Consider the following 12,231-nt stretch of genomic DNA (forward strand, 5'->3'; position numbering starts at 1 on the left):
TTAGAGTGGGCGTGGCAACATTTTTTTTGGATCAATCGATAGGTATTGACGAGACCAATACATTTCAGTTAAAATTATCTGGCATTAAAATTGTGGGCGCCACAGGCTTGGGCGATTTGTGGGCGTTAGAGTGGGCGTGGCATATTCGCATACCAAACTTGCGCTGCGTACAAGGCTACGGAATCTAAATCTGAAATCCCAATACTCTATCTTTGATATCTGTGGGCGGTTTGTGGGCGTTAAAGGGGGCGTGGCAAACTTTTTTTTACGTCAATCTATAGGTATTGATAAGAACAATTCATTTCAGTTTAAATTTTTACTCTAGCATAAAAACTGTAGGAGGCACAGTTTTGGGCGGTTTGTGGGCGTTAGAGTAGGCGTGGCACTCTACTGAAACAAACTTGCGCTGCGTAAGAAGCTCAGGAATCTGCACGCCAAATCTCAAAAGCCTAGCTCTCATAGTTTCCGAGATCTCAGCGTTCATCCGGACAGACAGACGGACAGACGGACATGGCTAGATCGACTCGGCTAGTGATCCTGATCAAGAATATATATACTTTATGGGGTCGGAAACGCTTCCTTCTGCCTGTTACATACTTTCCGACGAATCTAGTATACCCTTTTACTCTTCGAGTAACGGGTATAATGATTAATAACATTAGTTTACCAAAAATTCATTTTTTTTCGAGATCAGATTCATAACTTCTTTTTTACCGTTTTTTTAGACTAATTTGAATTCCCCTTACATGCTAGTGTCACTCAAAAGAGTAAAATTTCTTTATGGGTTTATATTTTAATTAAATATTTAAATTAACATGTAAAAAGCGAAACACAATTTCAAGAATTTTCAATCGTTGTTAATGTTTCCTTTAGCTGAAACTAATGTCGAGTGCATGAAATGTGCAGTAAGCTTTTCTTCAAAAGGAATTGTATCAAGGACTGCGATCCCGTAGTCCACAAGCCCATTAAAATAAAACGGTTTTTTTTTTGCGTTTCCGTTTGAATCAAGTTAAGACGGGCATGTTTTATTTTGTGTTATAAGTTTTAAAGCGAAGATTACAATAATTATGGGTTTGTTTGTTCGTATTCGGAAATACGTGTTGTAAAATTTATTTGTTTCTAAGTTGAGTAAGTATAATGCGTTTTGGTTCCCAGTTGATCTACATTTGGGATTTTGCGGGTAAAAGGTGTACTAGAAAAAAGAAAAAAAAAAGACAAAAGTTAGCGCACTGCAAATGTATATTTTTTGAACTTGCACAAAAGGAGTATTTAACCGAACTTGCGGTAAGAAAATCACTGGCATTATATCCAAAATCGATCGAGAATTATAACTTTATTAAGTTAGTAAGATCACCACTAGATTTTTTTATAAATTACTTCTTGGTTATGTTGAAATAAGTGGGATGTAAAAAGTGCTACACTGATTTATTGTTTTTATGATATTCACCATGTTGTATTTTCCCCTATCTCTTGTTCTTCAACGAACAGGACAAAATACAGAATTACAGCTATTATAAGTTTCAAGATGTTGATGTTGAGGACTTTCATATTGAACTTTTTTAGTCGCCGACCAAAATTGAACTGAGGGGACTATAAATTGAATAAGTAATATATACCATTCCGTAGGAATGTGTTTTGCCACATAAATTCTCTTGAGAATCCTTTTCATCTACTTTCTTATCAACCTCAAACGGAAATAAATGCGATGAATTCTACAGAACCGCACGACTTATTATTTTACGTAGAGAAAAGCGGTACTCGCCTGCGTCATACATCAGTTTTTATCGCACTGTATTAAGGTCCCTGAAGGCCATAATTAAATATTATTCATAGCTTGTATAGCGGGAAACTCTTTTTTTTTCTTGTATGTTGACTCACATTACTGATTCTGATAAAAAATTGTCAGCTATAAATTGCACTACTCAGAACCAACTTAAACACAGTACATTTCTCCATCTATGCACCTATTTACTGATTTGTTCAGGCTTTAAGTATTTTGATGCTTTTGCATTTTGGTTAGTCAATTGAGGCAGACACGCAAAGCCCAGCAAAAATGTAACTGTTATAAGTTTTATTTTTAAAATCACTTTATAATAGTTATGTCATGATTTTTATTTAAAACTCATGAAATAATCGTTATTCTCTCAGTTTTATATTAAACTTGACAGATAAAACTTATTCTACGATTTTTATTTTCCGCTTGAGAAATAACAGTTTTTCTTTGAGTTTTATATAAAAATATAATAGAACTTATTTTCTGAGTTTTATTATTTCAATCAAAAATAAAACTCAATATCATATTGTGGCGGTTCCGTAGTTCATAGAAATGTAATTCAAAATGTAGAATACTAAATGCACGGTTGGCTATTTAAAAAAAAATGTTCAGATACTATAGACCACCGTTAGTATGTTTATTTTTATTAATTTATGTCGCAAATGGGAAAAATCAATGTTTTAATAGTAAGCAGACTTTACAGTCATACATATCCGACTAGTTATATATAAGAGTACACTTTAACACTTTAAATAAATTGCCTATAAAAGAGTACTTGATTTTCCTGTCCATTCCTTCAACGTTATTGTGAATGTTTAATTCTTTATCAAAAACGATTTTGTGGTAGTCCGATAGATGACGCTTTAAATTTGACAAGTAGCTACCTTCAAAAATCTTTTTTCATATTTTACAAGTCGATTTATTTTCTATTGAATTAAATTCAAAATAGCTTCGGGGTAAGTTATAAGGTTTTCGTCCCATAATAATATGGAAAATACTTTTTCAGATGGTTGTTACTAATTGAACTGACTATAAACAGAAGCGAATCTAATTTAAATGTTGACGTAAAAACGGAGACCTACACGTCGCAATTGTTTTTTTTTGTTTTCGTTTTCAGACCTATCACTGATCCACTCTGCTAGTAAAGACATTCCACCTTTGTGCGACATAAACTAATAAAAATACGATTTTTAATCACATTTCTACGAACCACGGATCCGCCGCAATATGATTTTGAGTTTTATGTTTGATCTAAATAATAAAACTCAGAGAACAAGTTTTATTATTTGATTTTTATATAAAACTCAAAGAATAACTGTTATTTTTCAAGCGGAAAGTAAAACTCAGAAAATAAGTTTTATTTGTCAAGTTTTATAAAACTCACAATATAAAGATTATTACATGAGTTTTAAATAAAACTCTGAAAAATAAAAATCATTGCGGTTATGTAAAATACAATGTTTAATAATGTCAGTGGTGTAGTTGGATTTTTTCCAGGATTTTCCCTTGTTAGTGATTTTTTTGTTTGAAAAAACAAAAATAGCAGTTATTTTCAAACCCTGCTTTTTTGTACAACCTTTCGGTTGTGCTTAATTTATCAAATTTGTTCTTTACCCCAGTTCCTTTGTATTACTGTGAATGCTTTCTGCAGAATGTATGTGCAATGCACATGTGCATACAAGTTATAGTTTTCGTTTTAAAAAACTGAAAAAAGAAGGTTCTATGATTAGAAAATCGCAGTTGCTATCATCTGATTATGATGCCCTTGCAAACAGAATACATAGCTTGAAACTGAAAGCAAGCATGTATAGCATACTTATAGACGGTAAAAAAAGTAATTCGAAATATTGTTTGTCAAAAACAATTCATTTGACATCCCCTGAGTCGTCCTGTACAGACTCCAATAGCTAGCTTAAGTCTATCAAATTGAAACGGGCAAGTTTTAATGCTTCTATTCAAAAATGCAACCAAAAATTATAAATGCTCACATCAAACTGATAAAGCCATCTATAACGTTCTGAATATATGTGCCATGTGTATATGTATATGGGGAATGCTGTTAGAGCTGTTTAATCAAATTACCAACCGGACGGCCCCAGACAATAAAGTTAATTAATTTACTGTGCATGGACTTGGATGTCGTGCGGTGGTTCTGGCAGACGCCTTGACAGAGGTACTGTCAGGACTCCAGAGGTGAGGTGCCCTGGCAGTAAATTAAATTTAATGGAAAATGGTTCGACGGGCCCTCCGACAAAGAGCAGTTAATAATTTTAGGCACAGCCTCGACGGGCGATGGCTTAAATGTCTTGGCATCTGCTTAAGGACATACCAAGTATGCAAATCACGATCGAAATTCGATTATAAAATATTTATCTATTAATTTGTATTCCACCCATTCAATTGAAGTCAGACCACCGGTGTCATTCATAAATCAAAGCAAAACCTGTTAATGTTCAATTGTGTTAAGGGACCTTTTCAATCATTTGCTCGACTCTACATTGTATGTAATCGCAGGCCATTTTTATGTAGCAATTTATGTCAATATAGTTATAACCTTTCTTGAACCCAGAAAGACCGGCAACAATCCATTAGTGGGTTACTAACGGTACCCGTCCGTCATTTTGTGTCATAATTGCAAATCAATGTCCGACATTGAAAAAATGCAGCCAAAACTGGATCTATTGTTGTATTGGCATATTATTTTATGCATGCAACTGTTTCAAGGGCGCACATCCTATTATATAGTTATTATATACATATATATTATATCTGTTGTTTGTATACATTGCGTCTGCTCTTGCGTAATCAAGCTCATGATTAATCGTGATTGAGTTCTTGCATGGCACCTCCATAGCGAAAGCTATGAAAGGTAGTTTTTTCGGGTGCCTATCTCGATTTATCTATCTTACTTTACACATTTGTGGGCTCCCAGAATGTTCAATTTTTAACATTTATACCCGATCCTAGTAGAGTAAAAGGGTATACAAGACTCATCGGAAAGTATGTAACGTAGAAGGAAGGCTTTCAGACCAAATAATGTATATATATTCTTGATCATGATCACTTTCCAAGTCGATCTATGAGCGCTGAGATCTCGGAAATTATAAAAGCTAAAAAGTTGGGACTTAACATGTAGATTATTTATTTATCTTCATGCCAAAAATTGTTCAAATCTGCAAATATATGCAAAAAAAAGTGTACAATCTTGGTTACAGGCTTCGTTGCTTGCATATTACCATCTCCCTCCCTCTTTCCTTACTTGAGAAACGGGAATTGGATAGTCGATGGCATCTACATCGTTCTCTCTTGTTGTTGTTTTCGATTATTGAAAGCGGGTTAATATTGCTCACATTTTTAGAAGTGTTTGGTGTAAGCAGCAAAAAGTTTGCCCTGTAAATAAGGAGAATACCCCTAGCTTGCAAAACTATCAGCAATTGCTATTGGAATATTAAAGTTCATTATACAATATGCAAATCATATCAATTTACTGAGAACAAAAGATATTTAAAGTCAGCTTTCGACCCTATTCTTTTCAATTGGATGTAAATTGTAAAGTAGAATTTTCTGTAGGCATGCTGTGAACACATATGTGCGTGCTTATTATTTTATACTACTTTCGAAATGAATCGAAATGCTTGCAACGAATCAAATGGTGCCTATCCTTATCATGTTTGTACAGCTGTTGCACCAACTGATACGAAATAAAATGAACTGAACATGTCTTTGTGCAAATAGTTAATATTACTATTGAAAGTTGAAAGAAATGTGAGAAGAAATATCCCTTAGATTACGCTTAAAAATTTATAAAGACTCCTTCAAAAATGATTAAAGATCAAAACCGTGGTTTGTATATCCCCTTTGTCATCCAAAAATTAGTGAGCTTAATTTCCAATCTTACACCATGCCACCCCTCATTTTTTGGTCTGCTTACCACTAGTTGACATTTTATGTTCTTATATAACATTTATATATATATATTTTTTTTTTTTAAGCATATTATAAAGAATAATTTTTAAGTTGTTAACTTAACTTAACATGAATATTTTAGGGTCAAACTGTTTCGAATCATATTGACGGTTATTTTAAAATATGCTTTCACATATTGGAGGGGACTAGGGCAGAGATTTCGTGAACAAAATGTAAAAAAACATTTACAACCTAACAATGGCGGATCCAGAATTTGGTGGAGGTGGGGATTACAAAATTTGTTGAATAGAAATCAAGAATAAACAAGGAAGAACGCTATAGTCGAGTGCCTCGACTATCAGATACCCGTTACTCAGCTAAAGGGACCAAAGGGAAATGGAGATAGGCAAGCAGCAAAGCAAGATTGAAATGCGCCACCTACCGGCGGTAGACACATTTAAGCGTTATGGGCGTTAGGGTGGGCGTGGCAAAATTTTTTTTTTGGGTCAATCGATAGGTATTGACGAGACCAATACAGTTCAGTTAAAATTTTCTATCTAGCATGAAAATTGTGGGCGCCACAGGCTTGGGCGGTTTGTGGGCGTTTGAGTGGGCGTGGCATATTCGCGTAATAAACTTGCGCTGCCCACAAGGCTACGGAATCTAAATCTGAGATCCCAATTCTCTATCTTTGATAGTTTCCGAGATATCCACGTTCATACTTACGATTTTTTGAAGTTTGTGGGCGGTTTGTGGGCGTAAAAGTGGGCGTGGCAAACTTTTTTTTTACCAATCGATAGGTATTGATGAGAACAATACATTTCAGTTCAGCCACAGTTTTGGGCGGTTTGTGGGCGTTAGAGTGGGCGTGGCACTCTACTGAAACAAACTTGCGCTGCGTAAGAAGCTCAGGAATCTGCACGCCAAATCTCAATAGCCTAGCTCTTATAGTTTCCGAGATCTCAGCGTTCATCCGGACAGACGGACAGACGGACATGGCTAGATCGACTCGGCTAGTGATCCTGATCAAGAATATATATACTTTATGGGGTCGGAAACGCTTCCTTCTGCCTGTTACATACTTTCCGACGAATCTAGTATACCCTTTTACTCTACGAGTAAGGGGTACAAAAATGACGATGGAAAATGACGAAGCATTTTTAAAACCGAGTTGTCGGAGCAGAAAAGATCATAAATGAAGTAAATTAGGGTGACGTTATTACAGATAAACTTCCAACAATAATGTAGCACTCAAGAACTATGATAAAAGCACTCAAATCAATGGCAGATGGACACGAGAGGAATAAAGAGTGACACTCGTCTTTGGTACATTGACGGCAAAACCTTGATTTACTTGGCTATTCGAATGACTCCTTCAAACCCTCCAATGATGTGCAGACAAAAAAAAATTTGGTGAAATATGGCAGAGAAAGTGGGAGCCCAAAGAGTGAATGACAAATGCGAGAAGTGAAGTGGTCTGGTCTGTTCGTTTCTGGTACTGTGGTCAATGTGCAGTGCATGAGCCTAAACGAAAACTATTAGCCCGATATGATGGACAGGCTGAGCGGGGACAATAACATCATTGTGCAGTTGTTAGGTGACTCACAGCCGGCGAAGCGACAGGAACCAGAGTTCTCCTTGTCTGGTGTCCATCTGCCGGCAGACAACAAGTTTTTCGGCTTTGCACTCGAATAAACCGCAATCCAGCACCATGGGACAGCAACTGATGCAAAACGACTTGTAAAAATACACAGAAAGAAAAATTAATGAAAAAATAAATAATACAGCTACCAGGTTCTCCTGAAGCAACCGACTTATTAAAGGACTTAGTAACAAAGACTGAAGAAACCCAAAATACCTTTGAATTGTAGTATCACTCGTTATGATCGGACCATCACTTCATATTTTTAATTCTGCGCATATATATAATAGTCGTCTTCGCACACTCTACTGGTGCGCTTCGTCACTACGTGTACTAACGTCCACCGTGATAAGCCCCTCTATGCTGTTTACAGTTAACAATAATGTGGAATATTTTATATCTTATATCATATTTTCGAGTGGTATGGACGTAAATGTTTCTAACGCTTTTATTTCGAGTGCATTTGAACCTGAAAACCAATGAGCTTTGCCGGTTCGCCATGTCCATGTAGCTAATGTCGCGCTGAAAACGAACGACGGCGTATTTTTTTAGTGGTTCCTATCTTCTTCTTCGTTACAGAAGTTGATACTAAAACTTTTATATGTTAAAGGTGCGATCGCCACTAGTTTTTTATCTCGTTAAGAGGTGTTTTTGGTTTTTATTAGACATTTTTGAAGAGTCAATTAATTGATTCCGTTCCATTTTCTCATTAATTTTGTTCTTAATTTAAGAACATATTTGGATCAAATGATATACAAATTAGGTCTTTTAGTCTTTTTTCCAGTAAGTTTTCGTTTCTAAATGATAATATTTTGAGATTATTTTTATCTGAATTAGGGAACACTTAAACTTTGTTTAAAAGAAAAAAATGAGATCAAGTTTTCCTTGAAATTAGCTAAATGTTAGATTTAATACCTTTCCCAAAAAAACGCAAAGTAAATATATTAAGTTTTTAACAGTTTCATATTTTTATTATACTGGAATATATACTTAAAGTGTCATACATATGAACATATTTATTATTTAATAACTTACAGGCTTATAATTATATATGTGTATACATATGTACTTTGTACAATGTACATGTACTTATTTTATAAGTAAGTATTTCATATGAGTGACAGTTTTATTAATAGGTGTGTTTTAATTTCATTTTAATATTAAATACATATGAATGTAAATATGTTTATATTTACATATACTATGTTTATGCTATGAATTTCATGCATTCTCCAATACATGAAATTATAATAGCCCCTGTTTATACAACACAGACAAATTCATGAAATGATATTAGTAAAGCTGTCAAATCTTTTGAATTTTATATAGAGCTCTATAGAGTAGTAGGCTGTGAAGTAGGCTGTGCCTCAGCATTTCGTAAATTGGGACTGAATTCATAGTAAACTTTCGTGTGTTGTCGAATTCATGAAAAGGTGTTTATACACACACGAATTTGCTCATTTCATGAATTGATTTCATGAAATAGGCATAGCATAAACACAGTAATAATATATGTATATATAAATTCATACCAACATATATATGTATGTAGATGGACATGCTACAGCGGAATTCTACCCGAGTTTAGCTCAAAGATAACTCTGTCTCCGATAAACACGATTCACCATGTCAACTGTGTACATGCATACATGCAAAGATGAGTAAATATGTTATATGTATGTAACTATAAACACACGACTTTGTCTTTACCGAATTCTTGAAAAAACACTTGCACCCAAATGCACCAAAACCTCACAAGCAATTTAAATGTAGAAATCTAACACTTCCATATACATACGCATGCAAGTCAAAATGCAACTCACTTTTTGCTTAATTTTTAGTCCTTTCCGTTTTTACTTTAAGAACATTTTGAGATTATTTGGTTTTTGAGATAAAAATGATTTTGATTTAGAAACCAAGTGCTAAATGCATAACTTTTCGTTCTTATTTTGAGAATATTTTTACCCGTTACTCGTAGAGTAAAAGGGTATACTAGATTCGTCGGAAAGTATGCAACAGGCAGACGGAAGCGTTTCCGACCCTAGAAAGTATATATATTCTTGATCAGGATCACTAGCCGAGTCGATCTAGCCATGTCCGTCTGTCCGGATGAACGCTGAGATCTCGGAAACTATGAGAGCTAGGCTATTGAGATTTGGCGTGCAGATTTCTGAGCTTCTTACGCAGCGCAAGTTTGATTCATAAGAGTGCCACGCCCACTCTAACGCCCACAAACCGCCCAAAACTGTGGCTCCTACAGTTTTGATGCTAGAATAAAAATTTTAACTGAAATGTATTGTTCTCATCAATACCTATCGATGATAAAAAAAAAGTTTGCAACGCCCACAAACCGCCCACAAACTTCAAAAAATCATAAATATGAACGTGGATATCTCGGAAACTATCAAGGATAGAGAATTGGGATCTCAGATTTAGATTCCGTAGCTTTGTACGCAGCGCAATTTTGTTAAGCGAATATGCCACGCCCACTATAACGCCCACAAACCGCCCAAGCCTGTGGCGCCCATAATTTTCATGCTAGATAAAACATTTAAACTGAAATGTATTGGTCTCGTCAACCCCTATCGATTGATCCAACAAAATTTGCCACGCCCACTCTAACGCCCGTAACGCTTAAATGTGTCTACCGCCGGTAGGTGGCGCATTTAAATCTCGTTTTCTGCTTGCATATCTCCATTTCCCTTTGGTCCCTTTAGCTGAGTAGCGGGTATCTGATAGTCGAGGTACTCGACTATAGCGTTCTTCCTTGTTTATATTGAAGCGAACGGAATGAATTAATGTTGACATTGTTTTTACTTAATCGAATTTCCATTCTTTTTTCGTTACAAATGTTGATATCAGAATTTGTATACGTAATTTACTATTAACTTTAAGGTAGAAAAAAGTCAACATTTTGTTATTTTTAGGTAAGCCATAAATTATTTTACTAATTTGAGTCAACACATACAATTTTTTGAAATTACCTAATATTTATGACATGACCTAAGTTTTAAAATAAGCCTTAAAGAGCTGCCCATTATTTCCTCGAATACAATATACCTATTTACTATAAGAATAACGGGTACAAAAAGGTTTTTTAATTTTATTTGTTTCTTCTACCTGATTTAGGATTCTAGTATAAAGCTTTGCATACTTATTGGTGCGATTGAAATGGGGTTTGTGGAGCAAATAAATGTAAATTAAGTGCTGCTCTGTACTTGCTGCTTATTTACCAAGAATAATAATATTTCTGTAACCAACAAGTTCTTATAACTTCCATTTGATGTTCAGTTACATATGGTTCCTGCTGATTTTGATCCGATTTAACGTTAGCCGGGCAAGTCAATAAATGCTGCATCGATGTAGTGAATACTTATAATTTAGAACTAGTATAATGATTCTACCTTATATCACCCCTTTCCTGAACATCGGAGCAACTAAAACAAGTTTAAATTCCTTGATTGCGTCCCATCACAATTCCATTTTTATGATTATTTGGTTGGCAAGACACATCATATAAAAAGCACAGGACAAAAACAACCCAAAATGGCGACGAAAAATATTAAATGAAGGCGACCAAAAAAATAAACGAATTCCGCCGAAAAAAGAGAAAACAAATATATTTTCTGGCCTTATTAAAATTCCATGCAAATTCGCTTATGGTAACTACAGTGGGCGTTATTCCCCCCCTTTTTTCACATTGATGTGTGAGTGTTCTTTGTGGCAACAATTGTTTTGACTGCGCAGCCAAAGAATGGAAAAAATAAGTGAAAACCTAACGAAAAGTTATTTCATATGCACCAGACAAAACAGTCGAGGAACAATCCAACCAGTCGATCCGAGGCAAGGACTTCTCCAAAGCAGGACTTTGGCAAAGGGGCTGCGGGTTGTAGACGGCCTGGTACACTCAAAGAAATCATTTAAAATTTGTCTCTCCAAATGAGTAATTCTTTTAAAAACCATGTGTCTCGTTTTTTTTTTTTACGGCAACACACCACTTTATTTTGACTACGTACTGTTTACAAAAATAAAAAGTATTTTTTGTAACTCGTCATAAGATAGTTTGTTGTCTCCTTATACTTGTTATTAAAAACTGAATGAGGAATTGGAAATTGAAGTAGGAATTATAGATTTACAAATAATTACTTAAAGTGTTCGTGCTTTTTCTGATTCTGTGCTATTTTTCTGAGTGCTGGGGATGGCCCACGGAAACGTTTGTGTGTGGCCACGCGCGTGTTAAGCATATTTAGTTCATTTATTTAAAATTAGATTCATTTTTGGAGCGACAACAAAGGAAATGCCTCCAAGGATGGCGAGTGGTGCTCGAAAGGGGACGGCGGGAAAAGCTCAAACTCTCGCCAAGGACGAGTGTCACCATTGATAAGAAGGACAGCTGCCACTGATGGCTGCTCTTTTGGGGGATTCTGCATACATTTTCAAATTATTCAGCATTTTTGCTTCCCCGTTTCTGCACAGTTTTTAAGAATTCTATTACGTAGCATATATGAGATCATTTTTTCCATTTGCTGATTAAAGTGGTCATGACAGAGGTGCTTTTACTGTACTTGTTCCTGTGCGTGTGTGTGGTTGTGGGTAAGGTTTAAAAAGGGTTCAAATAACAATAACTGAAACTGCGCTTAAATTTTGTAAATTGTTTGATGTGCGCTTGGGTACCCAGCTTTCCCTTTTTTCCTGGTTTGTTTGGGCCTGTTTGAATGGTTCATTAAGTTAGTTGTGTGATGGAACTGAAAGTGTGGATTCAGAAATGAAAATATATAAATAATTCGAGAGAGTCTTTTAAGAGTAAGAAAAGAGTTTAAGGAATTACCATGCCAATTTTTATAAAACCTTAACATAATCTTTACTCTATAGCATAGTAGCTTAGTTCAGCTGCAATCTTGTACCTGCA

General features: G+C 35.2%; 1 protein-coding gene across 1 annotated transcript in view; it reads left to right on the forward strand.

Moving 5' to 3' along the window:
• LOC119548602 (semaphorin-1A) overlaps positions 1–12,231 on the forward strand; it is a 206,700-nt gene that overhangs the window by 65,434 nt on the left and 129,035 nt on the right. The gene's annotated exons all lie outside the window — the stretch shown is intronic.

The sequence above is a fragment of the Drosophila subpulchrella genome, chromosome 2L (genome assembly GCF_014743375.2).
Source record: "Drosophila subpulchrella strain 33 F10 #4 breed RU33 chromosome 2L, RU_Dsub_v1.1 Primary Assembly, whole genome shotgun sequence".
Lineage (NCBI taxonomy): Eukaryota > Metazoa > Arthropoda > Insecta > Diptera > Drosophilidae > Drosophila > Drosophila subpulchrella.